We start from the raw sequence: 17,318 nt of genomic DNA, 5'->3' as shown, positions 1-17,318 counted from the left end.
GCTGACATCTGTACAAGTACCCAGCTTTGTGCGGCTCCTTTTGAGTGTCCTCTGTTGTCAGTGAACCTCACAAGGTCACAGTTTTTTTTCCTGATCAGGGCACCGTTTTAGGTTGGGTGGATGAGTGATCGAAAGCGCCAGATTAAGGTTCCTTACGCTCAGGAGGCACTGGTTGAAATCCCACAGCTGGCATTTTCCTGGTCAGCTCCATTATCCACGACTGGAATGATTTGGCAGCAAAAGACTGTCGGATTGTACAAGACACCTGAACACCTTGAGAAGAAGATTAAGAGGGGTTTTGTTCTAATGAGAAGGGTTTGTTTGTTGACATTGTGACATACAAAAGAGGTACTCCCCGTCGGGGAATCGAACCCCGGTCTCCCGCGAGAAGGCCTTTTTCTGCTTAACCTGGCCTTTTTGATCAAATCCACAGCTGACCGAGTTTCTCGGGGAACACAAGAAGCGATAGGTTCAGTCATCACTGTGTAACGATCGCGCCCTCCTATAGAGGTACGAGGCTACAACGCAAAGAAGGAAGGTCACGGGGAGAGCGGATATCAGCTGTAAGGAAAAGGAAGGACTGTCGAAAATGTTGGGTAGCCACACCACGGCAGTTTATTTACACAAAAACAACCCCGCATGTCATCCCCTCCCAACCAACCTAACTAACTAACCAACTACCTAACTAAACATCCCACCCGCCAACAAAGACAATCATGAAACACCCAAATTAATCCCGAAAGCTTACCCCCCCCCACCCCGCAAGTGTCCAAAAGTTCCCCGGAGAGTCAGTGCTTATTCACAAAACAGTGGCGAAAGCCGCGGTTCCACTCACGACCACGCATCCGCTTGTCCGTCCGATCCCTGGGTCCGGAACCTCGCCCACGGTCCAATCGCTCAAGCCAGGAGGGAAAAGGAAATCCCGTCAGGTGTCGCTTGACAAAGTTGGTCCTCGTGGGTAAAACGCCGGCTCTCAGCATCCCCTTGCGTGTGTGACGTCACAATTTTTCTCTTCCTCCAACCCCCTTGGCGCGCTGGAAGAGCCTCCTTAAATATTCGCCACCTACCGGCGAGTCTGCTCACTGCAGTCGCTCTCGCAGATGAGGAGGATGCATGATAATGGTGATGATGCTTGTATATATGGTCCTGTACCTGTTCCCCCGTACACAGATCATGACAGTAGTTTTCCTTACAGCTGAGAATCTTGTAGCAACGCACTTATGGACCCCACTACCTCAGCTGATGGACTTTTTGGCCATTACATCCCCCCCCCCCCCAGCCAGCGGCTTACCGGGGCCGTAATAGGGCTTCATGTCCACCACATTTATAGTGTCCACCTTTAACTTATCTGTCATCCACCGAACACAATAGTTTACAGGACCCAATTTTTTCTCTACCCGAGCAGGACCTACCCATCTGGGAGCAAGTTTGGCAGAGAATTTTGCTGAAGCTTTGGATAGTGGGTGTGCCCTAACCCAGACCAGATCCCCGACAGCAAAGTGTACATCTCTGCGACGTGCATTATAATATCTGGCTTGTCGAGCTTTGGCCGCACCAACATGTCTCTCCACTTCATTGTGCAACTGTGTGTGTGTATGTATTGTGTGGTATGCGGATGTGTGTGGTGATGGAGCTTTGTGTACTAGTCGTTCCAGCGGTCCCATCAAGTTCCTACCAAGGGCCAACATGGCGGGAGTGGTACCTGTTGTCTCGTGGACTGCTGTGTTGAGAGCAAGCCGAAACTCAGGCAACCATCCATCCCAGTCTTGATGATGGTTCCCCACGAAGGAGGCAATCATTGTTTTTAAAGTCCGATTGACTCGTTCGGTCATGTTTGTTTGGGGGTGGTAGGCTGTGGTCAGCTTATGGGACACTCCCCAAGCTTCACACAACCGGGACATCAACTGACTAGTGAACTGGGGCCCACGGTCGGACACCACGTATTTAGGAACTCCCCATCGGGTGAAGATGTCGTTCTTCAATATTTGGCATACCTTGGGGGTTTTAGCATCCCTCAGTGCAAAAAGCTCCACCCACTTCGAGAAGTAGTCCACCACCACCATCAGTACCGAGTTCCGGGCCCTGCTGAGCGGGAATGGCCCCATGAAGTCCACTCCGATCATCTCCCCAGGGGCCTTGACCTCAGGGGACTGAAGATGTCCGGCAGGCTTGCTGTTAGGGCTTTTGTACTGTTGGCATGTACTGCATGCCCTGACGTGGCTCCAAACATCTCCTCGGACCGTTGGCCACCAAGCCACTTCCAGAACTTTTAGGAGGGTCTTTGTCCTCCCCAGATGACCACCGAAGGGGCTGTTATGGAAGTAGGCCAGGAACAGCGGTACCAGGGCACCAGGCACTACGAGTTGGTACTTGAAGCCACCGTGCTTTGATGGTATTCCTCGGTACCACACCCCTTGTTGAAGTTGATAGTGGATGCGTCCCGGCTTAGGCTGGTCAACCGAGGGTCCACACTCCAGGCAAGTTGGATCCATCTTCTGGGCTTCCGCAATGTCTTGGAGTGTACCTGGGAGGTCCGACCAGTAATTTTTCGGGACGGCTAGACATACTTCCCCTTCTGATAACTGGGGTGCACGGGACAGGGCATCGGGCACCACATTGCAGCATCCTTTCTTGTAATGGACCCTAAAGGAGAAACTTTGCAGCCTCAGAGTCCACCGGGTAAGCCATGACGACGTCTTGGGGCAGTTGAATGCCCATGAGAGGGCGCTGTGATCTGTGAATACGTCGAAGGTGGTCCCCTCAAGAAAGTGTCTCCACTTTTCAACGGCCCAAACGACAGCCAGGCATTCCTTTTCCGCAGTAGAGTAACGGACCTCCGCACCATGCAGGGCTCTGGAGGCAAAAGCAATGGGCCGTTCCTCGCCTTCCACACCCTGCATCAGGACAGCTCCCAGGCCTACATCGCTGGCGTCACAGTGGACCTGGAAACTGACGTGTGGATGGGGTTGTGCAAGGACTGGCGGTGACTGCAGCAAGGCTTTAAGGTTATTGAAGGCCTCTTGGCAACTTGGGCTCCATTCCCAAGTCACATCCTTCTTTTTTAGATGGTTCAAGGGTGCTGCCAAGTCAGCCAGCCTGGGGATGAATTTGTGGTACCAGCCCACCAACCCCAGAAACCTCTGGAGACTTTTCAGGTCAGTTGGAGGCGGGTAGGCAGTAATGGCAGAGATTTTAGCTGGATCCACCTCCACCCCTTTCCCGGAAACCAGATGTCCCAAAAAGGTGAGCTGGCGTTGGAGCAAGTGACACTTTTTTACGTTGAGCGTTAGGTTTGCTTGATGTAATTTTGCAAACACAGCGTCAAGGTCGCGGAGATGTTGTTCCTCTGTCTTCGAGAATACAATGATGTCGTCAATGTACACAAAACAGGTCCTCCCTCTCAGCTCACCCAAGACGGTCTCCATCAACCGCTGGAAGGTAGCCCCGGCGTTCCGCAGTCCGAAAGGCATAACCTTGAACTGGAACAAGCCTAGGTGGGTGGTCATGGCAGTCTTCTGCTTGCACTCCACATCCATGGCCACTTGCCAGTATCCGCTCTGCAAGTCCAGTGAGCTGAAATAGGTGGCGCCGAGCAGGGACTCCAATATCTCGTGGACCAGGGGCATGGGGTAGGCATCATGCCGTGTTTTGGCATTGAGGCCCCTGTAATCCACGCAGAACCGGGGTGTCCCATCCTTCCGGGGCGTCAGCACTACAGGAGATGCCCACGGTGATGTTGACGGCTCAATTACTCCATCGGCCAACATTTTCTTGATTTGCTCTTCAATTATTTGCTGTTTTTGGCAGGACACCCTGTAAGCCCTCCGCCTCACCGGCACCTCATCGGTCGTCCTGATTTTGTGGGTAATGGTCCGGGTGGCACCAGTGGTCTCAGTCCACACGTTTGGCCACTTCTGCAGCAGCGGCCTCACAACTTCGGGCTGAGCCTCAAGGAACGGAATGTTGGACGGGTGGCCTTTGGGCTCCTCGACAACAGCCATGTAAAAATTCACAGACGACTGCGTATGACTCCAGTGTAGTTTATCTCGGGTCTTGTTGAGAAATCTGAACTCCTTCCCGCTTGACATAGCATATTTGCGGAGATGCGGTTTCAATATTATCTCAGTCAGGGCCATGAAGTCAAGACCTAGGAGCAGCGGCATACACAACTGATCGTCAGGCATCACATGTACTATCAGGGTGCCGTGGAAGTCCTGCAGGGTGAGGAGCAGGGTGGCTTTCCCAAGGGCCCTGTTCTCTTGCCCATTGGCCATGATGAACCTTGGAATTCCGCTTGGCTCTAGGATTTCCCCCTCCTTCCTTATCGCCTTCCACAAGGAGTGACTCATCAGGGAGTAGGAGCACCCCGAGTCAAGGACTGCATCCCCATGCGAACCTCGCAGGCTTACAGGCACGACCAAAAGTGCTTGTTCGCCAACTGCAAAGGCGAGGTCAGCTGCTGTGCCTCGGCTTGACCCCGGCTCCGCCTTCTTGCTCGGTCTTCTCACTGGGTTGGCTTGTTGTACACGGCTCCAATATTCTTTGGTGTTGCTCCAGTCCCTCTCAATTAGGGAGCCAACCTTAACCATCTGGTCCACTGTGGATACGATACCCCGCAATCCGCTGGCCAGCCTCGGGTTACAGGCACCGAGTATGCGCCGCACGATTTCCTCTTCCTCCATGTCGGGTCTCCATTTCAGGCACAGGGCGCGGTAATCGTATGCAAAGTCACGCAAACACTGATTGGGGGTTTGCACGTTGGAACGGAGCTGCTCTTCGATCTCAGATTGGGAGTCGGTGGGTAAAAAAGCCTCAAGAAAGGACTGCTTGAAGGTAGCCCAGCATGTTATTTTGCTGCGGGCAGCCAACCACCAGCTCCGTGCAGGTCCTTTTAGGACTGCATTGAGGGTTCCCACCAGTTCGGCATCACTCAGAGGCCTGAGAGCCAGGAAGTTCTCACATTGCTCAATGAATTCGGTTACATCAGCAGAACTCCTGGACTCTCCAAACTGGGGAAACTCCATCCTTATAGGGGGTCGCGCTGTGACCGCCGGCGGAATGGGAAAGGTGGCATCGATGGCGGGTGGCAGGTTGCTGCCTGACGCTGGAGGTGCAGGGGTGGAGAAGCTAGCAGGTCTCCAGGGCAGGCGACTCTTGGTCAGGGTCTTCTTAAGTGTTTCGTCCCACCTTGCATCTCGGCGTTTCAAGCAGGCTACGACAACTTGATCAAAATGTTGTAGTTTGGTGTCCACATATGCCTTTAATTCTGCCGTCATCGTCTCCATTGCCGCTCTAAGCCCCTCCTCTCGACTGAGTGTGCTGTCCACGGCCTCCTTGAGCCTATTCTCCAACACGTCCACCTTTTGTTGGAGGGCTTGAAAGTGTTCCATGTACAGCCCTGTTTCGTCATCGCCATCATCAGCCTGTGCAGCGTCCCGATCTGGCTGGTCCAAATACATGGACCCTAACAGGCTGGATAGTTCGGTGACCGCTATGTGGCTATGCCTGTAGGTGACATGTCGGCAGGGCTCAAGGAGCGGTGCCAGGTCCTGGGCTGCTTCAGCCCCGTCCACTCTGTCGTCCTCGTCTGACCCCTGCTGGCTGGAAGCTGACATAACTCCGGTTTATGTACGCAAATGTGTTGTGCTGTATGTTAGGCTGTATGTAAAAGTAGTTGAGTGACAATATGCTTGGATGGAAAAAACTGGAAATACCTAGGCCAAAATTATTTACTGTATAAATTACTCTTGCACAAAATGCGCGTTCCAGTGAATGAGGGCGCTAATGCCCGTGTGTGTGCGTTGCGTGCGTGCGTAAATGTGCGCGAGCGGATCTTGTTCCAGCCCACAACTAGTCGGAACGCAGCGCGCGCGTAAAGTTTACCCTCCCCAAATGTATATACAAGAAGCACTGGAAAACTTATGAAACGCTGATATCAATACAACAACCCCGGCCCCCCGTACTAGCCACCACTCTGTAACGATCGCGCCCTCCTATAGAGGTACGAGGCTACAACGCAAAAAAGGAAGGTCACGGGGGGAGCGGATATCAGCTGTAAGGAAAAGGAAGGACTGTCGAACCTTGCGTGTGTGACGTCACAATTTTTTCTCTTCCAGCGCGCCAAGGGGGTTGGAGGAAGAGAAAAAATTGTGACGTCACACACGCAAGGGGATGCTGAGAGCCGGCGTTTTACCCACGAGGACCAACTTTGTCAAGCGACACCTGACGGGATTTCCTTTTCCCTCCTGGCTTGAGCGATTGGACCGTGGGCGAGGTTCCGGACCCAGGGATCGGACAGACAAGCGGATGCGTGGTCGTGAGTGGAACCGCGGCTTTCGCCACTGTTTTGTGAATAAGCACTGACTCTCCGGGGAACTTTTGGACACTTGCGGGGTGGGGGGGGGGTAAGCTTTCGGGATTAATTTGGGTGTTTCATGATTGTCTTTGTTGGCGGGTGGGATGTTTAGTTAGGTAGTTGGTTAGTTAGTTAGTTAGTTAGGTTGGTTGGGAGGGGATGACATGCGGGGTTGTTTTTGTGTAAATAAACTGCCGTGGTGTGGCTACCCAACATTTTCGACAGTCCTTCCTTTTCCTTACAGCTGATATCCGCTCCCCCCGTGACCTTCCTTTTTTGCGTTGTAGCCTCGTACCTCTATAGGAGGGCGCGATCGTTACAACTGGGAACTTTGGAAGTGTAGTCACCTTAAGTAAGGTCTGCTTTGGTGAACTTCAGAGGCATCATGACCAGTCTGCATCAAAACATTATCTGAAATCCTGTTGCAGGTTTCTGGCATTGATTCTTAATTCAGTTGCCATCCCTGATAGATGGTAATGGTAATGGTAATCATGCCCGCATGGCAGGCGAGTCTCTTTACTTGTCTGACGTCTGTGTCGCATCCTGATTGGCTGGCAGCAAATGTCAACAAACTGCAAAGTGGCGCTAAATGACAAAACATCACAATCACAACACACACACGGGATGCCAGGGGAGGCCGAGTACTAACAGAGCTGAGCGAGAGGGCATAAGAAAAAAATTTGTGACCTTGTGGTGGTTACCCGACAGCACCAAGGATATGTTGCGCGTCTGATGCGTAATGCATGCCAGGTGATGTTCATCTAGCGAGCGGACATTCTTGTGGGGGACAAGCTCAACAGTAGGAATGTTGAGAGAACTGACGAGTCCGCTATCAATGAAGTTCTCGTCCGCCCCAGAGTCAATTAATTCTGTGGTAGGAGAAGCTTCCCCCGCCCAGGATATCGTACCTTCCACCTGAAGTCGGCCCACCAAAGCGGATGACGCAGCCGGTGTCGTTGGAGCGGGCAGTGCCAGCAGCTGGGGAATATCCCTGGTGGAGGAAGAGCGTTGGCGTGCTGGGTGAACTGGAGAGCGGGAAATTGTGTGTAGGACTCCCACAGTACAGGCACAGCCACAGGCGTGGACGGTGACTCCTCTCCGCTGATGAAAGGCGACTGGCTCCCAGTTGCATGGGGACAACACTCCCGACGTCATCAGACGGCGCTCCACTGCTGGAGCAGGGAGGGAGGAGTGGTGCCGGAAGAGCCCCAGGAGGAGGGATTTGGAGCCGACGTGTGGGTCGGAGAGGCTCCGCCCTCTGCTGTGTGCTGCGCTCCCGCAGCCGGTTGTCGAGTCGATTGGATAGCGACAGAGAGCGGCTGGAATGACAAGGCGCTGCGGAGTGCATATCGGGCGAGTGTTAGAATAAAATGTAGATACAGGTATTATTTTGTTAGTTATCACCCTTATATCCATTTGCTTAGACAATAGAAAGTGTTTGAATGTGCTGTGAAGAAGGAATGTTCCTGTGACCCTAATCAGAGACCCTCAGCGAGCCCCAGGTCCTGGAGGTGCTTGGATGCACCAACAGCGACTCTGCAGATGCTCATGTTAATCCTGCAAGAATGTGTTAAGATAAGAACTCATAAAACATTAAAAGTAATTGCTCTCACACACACACACATAGACAAACAAATACAACTCGTGCAACTGCCTTCTCCACCCTCCACCCCCCCCCCCCCCCCTTAGAGTTGCACGACCATGTAGTAGGGACCCCCGAAAGAGAATAAAAGAAGAGGAGTGTGAACTGCATATTCAGAGTGGAGCGGCATGTCACTGGGTATGTGGTTTCACTCTCCTCGCTGCGAGCAACTTTGAATATTGTTGTCTGTCTCTTCTGTATTTCTGTATTTCAGTGTTTTTACAAGTGTCACAGGAGTTTGAACCTGACACTTACTCTACAAATCAGTGGTAACCGTGGATCAGGATGAGGTCCCCAAATGACGCCAATGTCTGTGACAGCTGATGTTAAGGATCAGCTGATCAGAAGATACTTGGTTTGTGTGCGGGGCCACAAGTCTTTCCAGTTCCAGTTAAAAGCCAGGCTCCTCATGTAGTTTCCATAAAGTACCAAGGGATTGTCCTGTTGCCCTCGTATTTTGAGGGCAAAAAGGAGGCGTTTGCAAGTGGACCTCAGACCTGGTCACCTGAACAGGGACTTGAATCCCGGACACTCAGATCAAACGTTTCATGTTCAGGTGACCGGCTCAACCTTTGTCTTGTCTGACCACAAACTTTTTTTGTCCAGAAGATATTTGGATTGTCCATGCGGGTAGTTTAAGACCTCAGTCCATCTTGGGGGTGGACATTTCGGGACTGGGGCCTCTTCATCTCTGCAAGCCCTCGGTGGAATTGTTGGGGTCACCTTGATGCGCTACTTGAGAACAATAAATCACGTACTGGGTTTCTTCACTATTCCATGATAAGAGACCAATCTAGAGAACGCGGCCAGGATTAGGTTTGGTGTATTTGTCTGACGCTGAGGGATAGATCCTGGACTCATTTCCGATCCCACATCTCTTTTAAAAAATACAAAGGATTCCTTGGAGAATGCAGGTATCGACTCTGCTACTTCTCGCATGTAAGGAAGCACTTTACCATTTGAGGTAATTCCCCTGGTTTGGGGTATTTGTCGGATGCTAAGGGGTAGATCCAATCCCAACATCTCTTCTACAAAAGGCAAAGAGCTCCTTGGAGACTGCGAGCATTGATCCCACAACAAGACAAGACAAGGTGCTAGAGAGGAGAATGCAGTTAGGACTGGGTTTAGGTTAGGACTGGGTTTAGGGTGATACCGATGGCTGTGTTTGGCCTAGATATCGGGATTCGCTACTTGGGAACATTTCATCAAAAAAACAAAGGAGTTTATGGAGAATGCGGCCATTGATCCCGCTACCTCTCACATGCTAAGCGAGCGCTCTACCATTTGAGCTATTTCCCCTGCTGATGCAGCGTTGGCAGAGACGGTCCAGTCTCAGAACTGTTTTGGTTTCTTTGCTGGAGTACGTCAACGCGACACAGTCTCTACCTATCAGAGTGCAGCCATAATGCAGTCCCTGGTGGTCTAGTGGCTGGGACTTGGTGCTCTCACCGCCGCAGCCGTTGTTCGATTCCCGGTCAGGGAAGTGACATTTGGTTAGGTTTTGAGTGGAGATAGGATTTGTCTTAGTCCTCGGTCGAACGGTTCGGGTCATCTTTCAGCGCTATCTGTGAACTGCTGTCACTGCACATAAAAACAATTACAAGTCCGCCAATCGAATCCCGGTGTACCTCCTGATGGTCTTTACGTCTTTCATAAATGGGGTGTTAAAATGTGAATTTTCAAAAGGAACAAAGACAATCCATCTGCAACCTGGTCAACGGACACGTATACAGTGCAGGTACCCTCCTTTGTGTGGCTCCATTAAGTGTCCTCCGTTGTCAGCGAACCTCACAAGGTCACAGTTTTTTCCTGATCAGGGCACCGTTTTGGGTTGTGTGGATGAGTGGTCTAAAGAACCAGATTAAGGCTCCTTTCGCTCAGGAGCCACTGGTTGAAATCCCACAGCTGTCATTTTCCTGGTCAGGTCCATTATCCACGACTGGAATGATTTGGTAGCAAAGGACTGTCAGATTGTACAACACAGCTGAGCACTTGGAGAAGAAGATGAATAGAGGTCTTGTTCTCCCGCACTGGTTGTTGCAACCGCAACCCTGCTCAAGGTTCAACGTGACATACAAAACAGGAACTCCCCGTCTGGGAATCAAACCGCGCAATCTTCCATGTGACAGGCGGAGATACTGGCCACTATACTAACAAGGACTGCTGCTGAGTCGATGTAGTGTCGATTGGCCAAAGCGGGATTCAGAACAGGCTTGTGGCCCGTGACCGTTTTTATGGTAGCTGGAGACTTCAACCAGTGAAATCCTTCCAATTTTCTGTAGCTCTTATCCTCATCAACGGACTGTATTCCCCACCCGTTACCGGCATGGGGACATTCCAACCCAAGTTGAGAACACACTGGACCAGGTACACAGCAACACACGTGGCACAGACACAGCTTCACCCTGCCCCCACTTTTACCCACGACTGAAAAAGCAGAACACCACCTAAGAAGCTGAAATACTCACTTTGGAGAACGTTAGACTGAAGTTCTAAAGGTCCCTGGTTCAAGCCCGGTTTTCAGAACAATCCCTATTTATTTTGTGACTTGGCAAATAGTTTGAAAATGCTTATTGGCTGGCTGAAAGGACCTTAACTTCATTCTTCAAAAGGCCAGACATCCAGACATCCAGACAAGGTTAGAAGAGGTTACAAGCCTATTTACATGCACTTTGTGTCGCATCTCCTTGCAGGAAAAGTGCTCTACAAATAAAGTTGATTTGATTTGATTTGATTTACAAACCATTGGTTTGTTGGCGTGGTTTCAAATCCCACTTCAGACAGTGCGGGGCTGCAAGTCTTTTCAGTTCCAGTTAAAAGCCCGGCTCCTCATGAATTTTCCATAAAGTACCAAGGTGTTGTCCTGTTGTCCTTGTATTTTGAGGGCAAAAGGAGGCGTTTGCAAGTGGACCTCAGACCTGGTCACCTTAACAGGGACTTGAATCCCGGACACTCAGATCAAAAGTTTCATGTTCGGGACCAAATGGTCCTTCGAGCCGAATATCTTCCCAGTGACCTGCAAGATTCAGAGGGAGGCAGGGATGTTCTGTGCCTGTTCTGAACCAACAAAGGTTGACTTCTTGATGGGTCATCGAGGTCCAAAAGGTTTACTTAACTAGTTTCAGCCCCACATTGGGCGGTGCAGCACTTTTGGTGATACATCGTCAAGATTTCTTTCCTGTGGAATAGAAAGCCCATGTTTCCACCCAGTTTTAAACAGGGGGCCTTATGCGTGTGAGGCAAACGGGATAACCACTAATTTATGGAAACCCGGAGTGGAGGAGGGTGGGGGGGGGGGTTATAAGAGTACTGGCGAAACTCAGAAAGCAGTGGCCAAACAATGAAACATGATGATGTGTCCAAAGTGGGGGCAGATTGACAATTGTCCAAATGGACCAAGATCTCTCCTTTGTAGGGAGAATTGTAGTTCACATAAGATGTTCCAGAAATAATGGGCTTTTCTTCAACAAAATGTTTTTGAATCAGAAATCTTGTTGTGTTGAAGAAATTCCCATCCTTTCTAATGTCATGTGTAGTACACATGTGACATGTACTACAATGCTCCCTACAAAGGCAAAACCCTTGTGATTTTGGACATTTGGGCTAACAAAACAGACCACATTAGCAGGACAAAAGAGGTTGTCTTGACATTTCAATGAAATTGTCTATGTGTTGGGGAAGAGATCTGACCCCCACTGGAGGAGTTCAAGGTACCTTGGCGTCTTGTTCTTGGCATCTAACATGACAGTTTACCAGTTGATCTACGTTGGATGCTCCACTGGTCCGCCACAGTGATGTGGGAGCTGAACCCAAAGGCAGAGCTCTGGTCCGATGGTCCTAAGCTTTGAGTCAGCACGGAAAAGATAAGATCGTGGGTAAAAGCAGCTGAAATGACTTTGTTTTGTGGTGCGGCTGGACTTTCTCTTAGACGTGGGGGGGGGGGGGGGGGGCTGTGTCATCCGCGAGGAAATTGGACAAAAGCCACTGCAGAAATTTCATGTCAGTGTGAAGAATGTAGAAAGGAGCCATGCAAAAAGGGAAACAATCTCGAGTTACATTACACCGAAGTTGTTGCTATTATGAGCCATGCATTCATGTACTCTTAGACTATTCTTAAACCGAAGAAGTGCATCAGGGGGCATCCGGATTTGAACCGGAGACCTCTTGATCTGCAGTCAAATGCTCTACCACTGAGCTATACCCCCTCAAACACACCAAACATGGTTACACGATGGGAACTAAGTTCTGCATATGCACTAAACCAGCACACATCCTCATGGTGACTGGGAGAATTGAACCAACAAAGGTTGACTTCTTGATGGGTCATTGAGGTTTAAAAGGTTTACTTAAACAAGTTATTCCTTGTGCACTAGTTTCAGCCACACATTGGGCGGTTCAGCACTTTTGGTGATACATCGTCAAGATTTCTTTCCTGTGGAAAATTGTGCAACATGCGGAAAACATTTCATTGATGAAGTGGAATCGATGCCTGCATTCTCCAAATGGTATATTGTGTCTTTTTCCTGCTAAAAAAGCATTCTCCATCTCCAACATCGTACCTGATACTTTGATTAATTGCATTCTAATGATGTTTCCGAAAAACACAGGTGGTGTCAAAACTACTGCATTGGTATAGTCCCATGAGGATGGGATTCAAACCCATGCACGCAGAACACAATGGATTAGCAGTCCAGCACCTTAACCTCTCGGTCACCTCATCTCCTGCAGGACCTTTGTTGACATGGTCTTGTTGACTGAAAATGAGTCCCAACATCTGAATTAGTGTTTGGTAATGCAGAAACTGTGGTAGCCTAGTTAGAACCCAACCTTAAACTCCAGGTTATTTTGTTGAATGGCTAGTGGCGCAGTGGATGACGTGTTGTCTACGGGTTAGACAGCTGTAATCATATCGTGGTTCGTACTCATTGTTGTGTCCGCACCAACCCTGGGTCATGGCAGGTGTGTGTTGCTTTTGTTATTGTCTTGTCTAAAAAGTACTTTTCTCTCAACCCAATTGTAGTCTTGGAGAAACAGTGACAATCCAGAAGCTAACCTTAAATGACAGGTCCTTTTGTTGTACGAATGGTGGGGCAAAGGATAACTCATCTCAGAAGATTCAAGTTTCAACTCCTGGCTAGCTAGCAAATCTTTTCAATTAACCAGACTCTAAAATTCAAATTTTGCTCGCAGACGAATTAGAAGCAACTGGGAGCAGCAATCAGCACCTTCGAGTCAGAGTTTTTGGTTCTTTCCCGGAAAAGGATAACTCTGCTCATGAGGTGCTCGGGTGTGTTGTACAATCTGACAGTCCTTTGCTGCCAAATCATTCCAGTCGTGGATAATGGACCTGACCAGGAAAATGCCAGCTGTGGGATTTCAACCAGTGCCCGCTAAGCAAAAGGAGCCTTCATCTGGTGCTTTAGACCACTCATCCACACAACCTAAAACGGTGCCCTGATCAGGAAAAAACTGTGACCTTGTGAGGTTCGCTGACAATGGAGGACACTGAAAAGGAGCCGCACAAAGCAGGGTACCTGCACTGTTTACGTGTCCGTTGACCAGGTTGCAGATGGATTGTCTTTGTTCCTTTTGACAATCCACATTTTAACACCCCATTATTGAAAGACGTAACGACCATCAGGAGGAGTGAGGTTTATTGTGAGGACCTTTAGAACTCCAGTCCAACGCTCTCCCAAGTGGGCTATTTCAGCTGCGATGGGGGGTTCTGCTTTTTCAGTCGGGGCCTAAAGTGGGGGAAGAGTGAAGCTGTGTCTGTGCCATGTACTGCCGTCTTCGCCGACATGGCCTCGGTACTGTGGGCGACGAGTTCGCCTCCAGGTGGGAGGTTGAAGATCTGGCGACTCTATCTCCAGTCAAAACCTAGCCAAATGTCAATTCCCTGACCGGGAATCGAACCCGGGCCGCAGCGGTGAAAGCGCTGAATCCTAGCCACTAGACCACCAGGGACTGCTTTAGGTCTGCACTCAGAAAGGCAGAGTCTGTGTCGCTTTGACGTAGTCCAGCAAAGGAACCAAAATAGTTCTAAGACTGGACCTTCTCTGCCAATGCTGCAACAGCAGGGGAATTAGCTCAAATGGTAGAGCGCTCGCTTCGCATGTGAGAGGGAGCGGGATCAATGCCCGCATTCTCCAAAATCTCTTTTGTTTTTTGTGATTAAATGTTCCCAAGTACCAAACACTAATCCGGGCCCCAATCCCGATATCTAGGCCAAATACAGCCATAGGTATCACCTTGTCTTGTCTTGCTGTGGGATCAATGCCCGCAGTCTTCTAGGAGTTCTTTGCCTTTTGTAAAAGCGATGTTACGATCGGAAATGAGTCCAGGATCGATCCACATGGTAGACCCGTGTCCGATTCCCGGCCAATGCAACAGGGCTGTTTTCATACCTTTCATCGTGAAAAAAAGTGCCAAGACCGTTTTCAGGACCAACTGATGATCTCTGAATTCGATCAGAAACGTCACACCTCTCGACCTGAGACTCTCCACCTGAGACTCTCCACCACAAGACTTGATTATCTAATCCAAATTCTGTCAATCGTGGCATTCTCAGCCACAACCTCAATGAGACGCCATCGAACGCTCGGCCGTACTCACTAGCCTCAAAAGAGCAAGACCTTCGATAGCTCAGTTGGAAGAGCGGAGTACTGAAGTGGTTCAAGCTGGCATCTTTAGGTAGCTGGTTCAAGTCCGGCTCGAAGGACAAGCCCTTTGCTCATGTTATGTCTGCCAGGAAAGAATGGCAATACCGTCTTGTCTGAAGGACCTCCGCTTCCCTGTCGATGGAGTTGGACTTGAGTCTTTGTCACGCAGTCTGAAATTGGCAAACTGAGAAATTCTGATTCTGAGTGATCAATGCAGTTTGTCTATTTTAATACATTTCATCTCAACTCCTGTTGGAAAAGGACAGCCATTTCCGTGAGAGCACAAGACCCCTGCATTGTACCCAAAAATACTTTGTGCTCATCAAAGAGTAAAGTTGGTGTCCTGGTTTGCAAAGCCTCCATTGTTACGCCAGAAGGTGCCAGTCATATCCAAAAAAAGGGTTCCATGGTGTAATGGTTAGCACTCTGGACTCTGAATCCAGTGATCCAAGTTCAAGTCTTGATGGAACCTACTTGCCCTGCAGCAATCAAGTGTTTGGACTGTGTCTTCCTTTACCAGTAAGAGTATGATGACTTATTGACTTACTCTACAAATCAGTGGTAACCGTGGATCAGGATGAGGTCCCCAAACGACGCCAATGTCTGTGACAGCTGATGTCAAGGATCAGCTGATCAGAAGATACTTGGTTTGTGTGCGGGGCCTCAAGTCTTTCCAGTTCCAGTTAAAAGCCAGGCTCCTCATGTAGTTTCCATAGAGTACCAAGGGATTGTCCTGTTGCCCTCGTATATTGAGGGCAAAAGGAGGCGTTTGCAAGTGGACCTCAGACCTGGTCACCTGAACAGGGACTTGAATCCCGGACACTCAGATCAAAAGTTTCATGTTCGGGTGACCGGCTCAACCTTTGTCGTGTCTGACCATGAACTCTTTTTGTCCAGAAGATATTTGGCTTGTCCATGTGGGTAGTTTAAGACCTCAGTCCATCTTGGAGGTGGACATTTCGGGACCGGGGCCTCTTCATCTCTGCAAGGCCTCGGTGGAATGGTTGGGGTCACCTTGATGCGCTACTTGAGAACAATAAATCACTTACTGGGTTTCTTCACTATTCCTTGATAAGAGACCAATCTAGAGAACGCGGCCAAGATTAGGTTTGGGGTATTTGTCGGACGCTGAGGAATAGATCCTGGACTCATTTCCGATCCCACATCTCATTTATAAAATACAAAGGAGTCCTTGGAGAATGCGGGTATCGACTCTGCTACTTCTCGCATGCTCAGCAAGCACTTTATTATTTGAGGTAATTCCCCTGGTTTGGGGTATTGTTCGGATGCTAAGAGGTAGATCCAATCCCAACATCTCTTTTAAAGAGGGCAAAGAACTCCTTGGAGACTGCGGGCATTGATCCCACAACAAGACAAGGTGCTAGAGGGGAGAATGCAGTTGGGACTGGGTTTAGGTTAGGACTGGGTTTAGGGTGATACCGATGGCTGTGTTTGGCCTAGATATCGGGATTGGGGCCCGGATTAGTATTCGCTACTTGGGAACATTTCATCCAAAAAACAAAGGAGTTTATGGAGAATGCGGGCATTGATCCCGCTACCTCTCACATGCTAAGCGAGCGCTCTACCATTTCAGCTAATTCCCCTGCTGATGCAGTGTTGGCAGAGAAGGTCCAGTCTCAGAACTATTTTGGTTCCTTTGCTGGAGTACGTCAAAGCGACACAGTCTCTGCCTTTCAGAGTGCAGCCATGATGCAGTCCCTGGTTGTCTAGTGGCTGGGACTTGGTGCTCTCACCACCGCGGCTGGTGTTCGATTCCCGGTCAGGGAACTGACATTTGGTTAGGTTTTGAGTGGAGATAGGATTTGTCTTGGTCCTCATGGACAAGCAATTCCAAGTCTGCCAATCGAATCCCAGTCTACCTCCTGATGGTCTTTACGTCTTTCATAAATGGGGTGTTAAAATGTGGATTTTCAAAAGGAACAAAGGCAATCCATCTGCAACCTGGTCAACGGACACGTAAACAGTGCAGGTACCCTCCTTTGTGTGGCTCCGTTTCAGTGTCCTCCGTTGTCAGCGAACCTCACAAGGTCACAGTTTTTTCCTGATCAGGGCACCGTTTTGGGTTGTGTGGATGAGTGGTCTAAAGCACCACATTAAGGCTTCTTTCGCTCTGGTCAGGTCCATTATCCACGACTGGAATGATTTGGTAGCAAAGGACTGTCAGATTGTACAACACAGCTGAGCACTTGGAGAAGAAGATGAATAGAGGTCTTGTTCTCCCGGACTGGTTGTTGCAACCGCAACCCTGCTCAAGGTTCAAAGTGACATACAAAATAGGAACTCCCCGTTTGGGAATCGAACCGCGCAATCTTCCATGTGACAGGCGGAGATACTGGCCACTATACTAACAAGGAATGCTGCTGAGTCGATGTAGTGTCGATTGGCCAAAGCGGGATTCAGAACAGGCTTGTGGCCCATGATCGTTTTTATGGTAGCTGGAGACTTCAACCAGTGAAATCCTTCCCATTTTCTGTAGCTCTTATCCTCATCAACGGACTGTATTCCCCACCCGTTACCAGCATGGGGACATTCCAACCCAAGATGAGAACACACTGGACCAGGTACACAGCAACACACGTGGCACAGACACAGCTTCACCCTGCCCCCACATTTACCCACGACTGAAAAAGCAGAACAC

At 49.7% G+C, this 17,318-nt stretch overlaps 3 non-coding genes across 3 annotated transcripts; 1 reads left to right on the top strand and 2 right to left on the bottom strand.

Moving 5' to 3' along the window:
• Positions 1–12,130: 12,130 nt before the first annotated feature.
• Positions 12,131–12,202, bottom strand: trnac-gca (transfer RNA cysteine (anticodon GCA)). Its single transcript has one exon. It is a non-coding gene; the product is annotated as a tRNA-Cys (tRNA).
• Positions 12,203–13,892: 1,690 nt separating this feature from the next.
• On the bottom strand, positions 13,893–13,964 carry trnae-uuc (transfer RNA glutamic acid (anticodon UUC)). The gene has a single exon. It is a non-coding gene; the product is annotated as a tRNA-Glu (tRNA).
• A 1,095-nt stretch (positions 13,965–15,059) lies between these two features.
• On the top strand, positions 15,060–15,131 carry trnaq-cug (transfer RNA glutamine (anticodon CUG)). Its single transcript has one exon. It is a non-coding gene; the product is annotated as a tRNA-Gln (tRNA).
• Positions 15,132–17,318: the final 2,187 nt, after the last annotated feature.

The sequence above is a fragment of the Doryrhamphus excisus genome, unplaced genomic scaffold, assembly GCF_030265055.1.
Source record: "Doryrhamphus excisus isolate RoL2022-K1 unplaced genomic scaffold, RoL_Dexc_1.0 HiC_scaffold_26, whole genome shotgun sequence".
Taxonomy (NCBI): domain Eukaryota; kingdom Metazoa; phylum Chordata; class Actinopteri; order Syngnathiformes; family Syngnathidae; genus Doryrhamphus; species Doryrhamphus excisus.
This window is presented reverse-complemented; position numbering and strand designations above follow the sequence as displayed.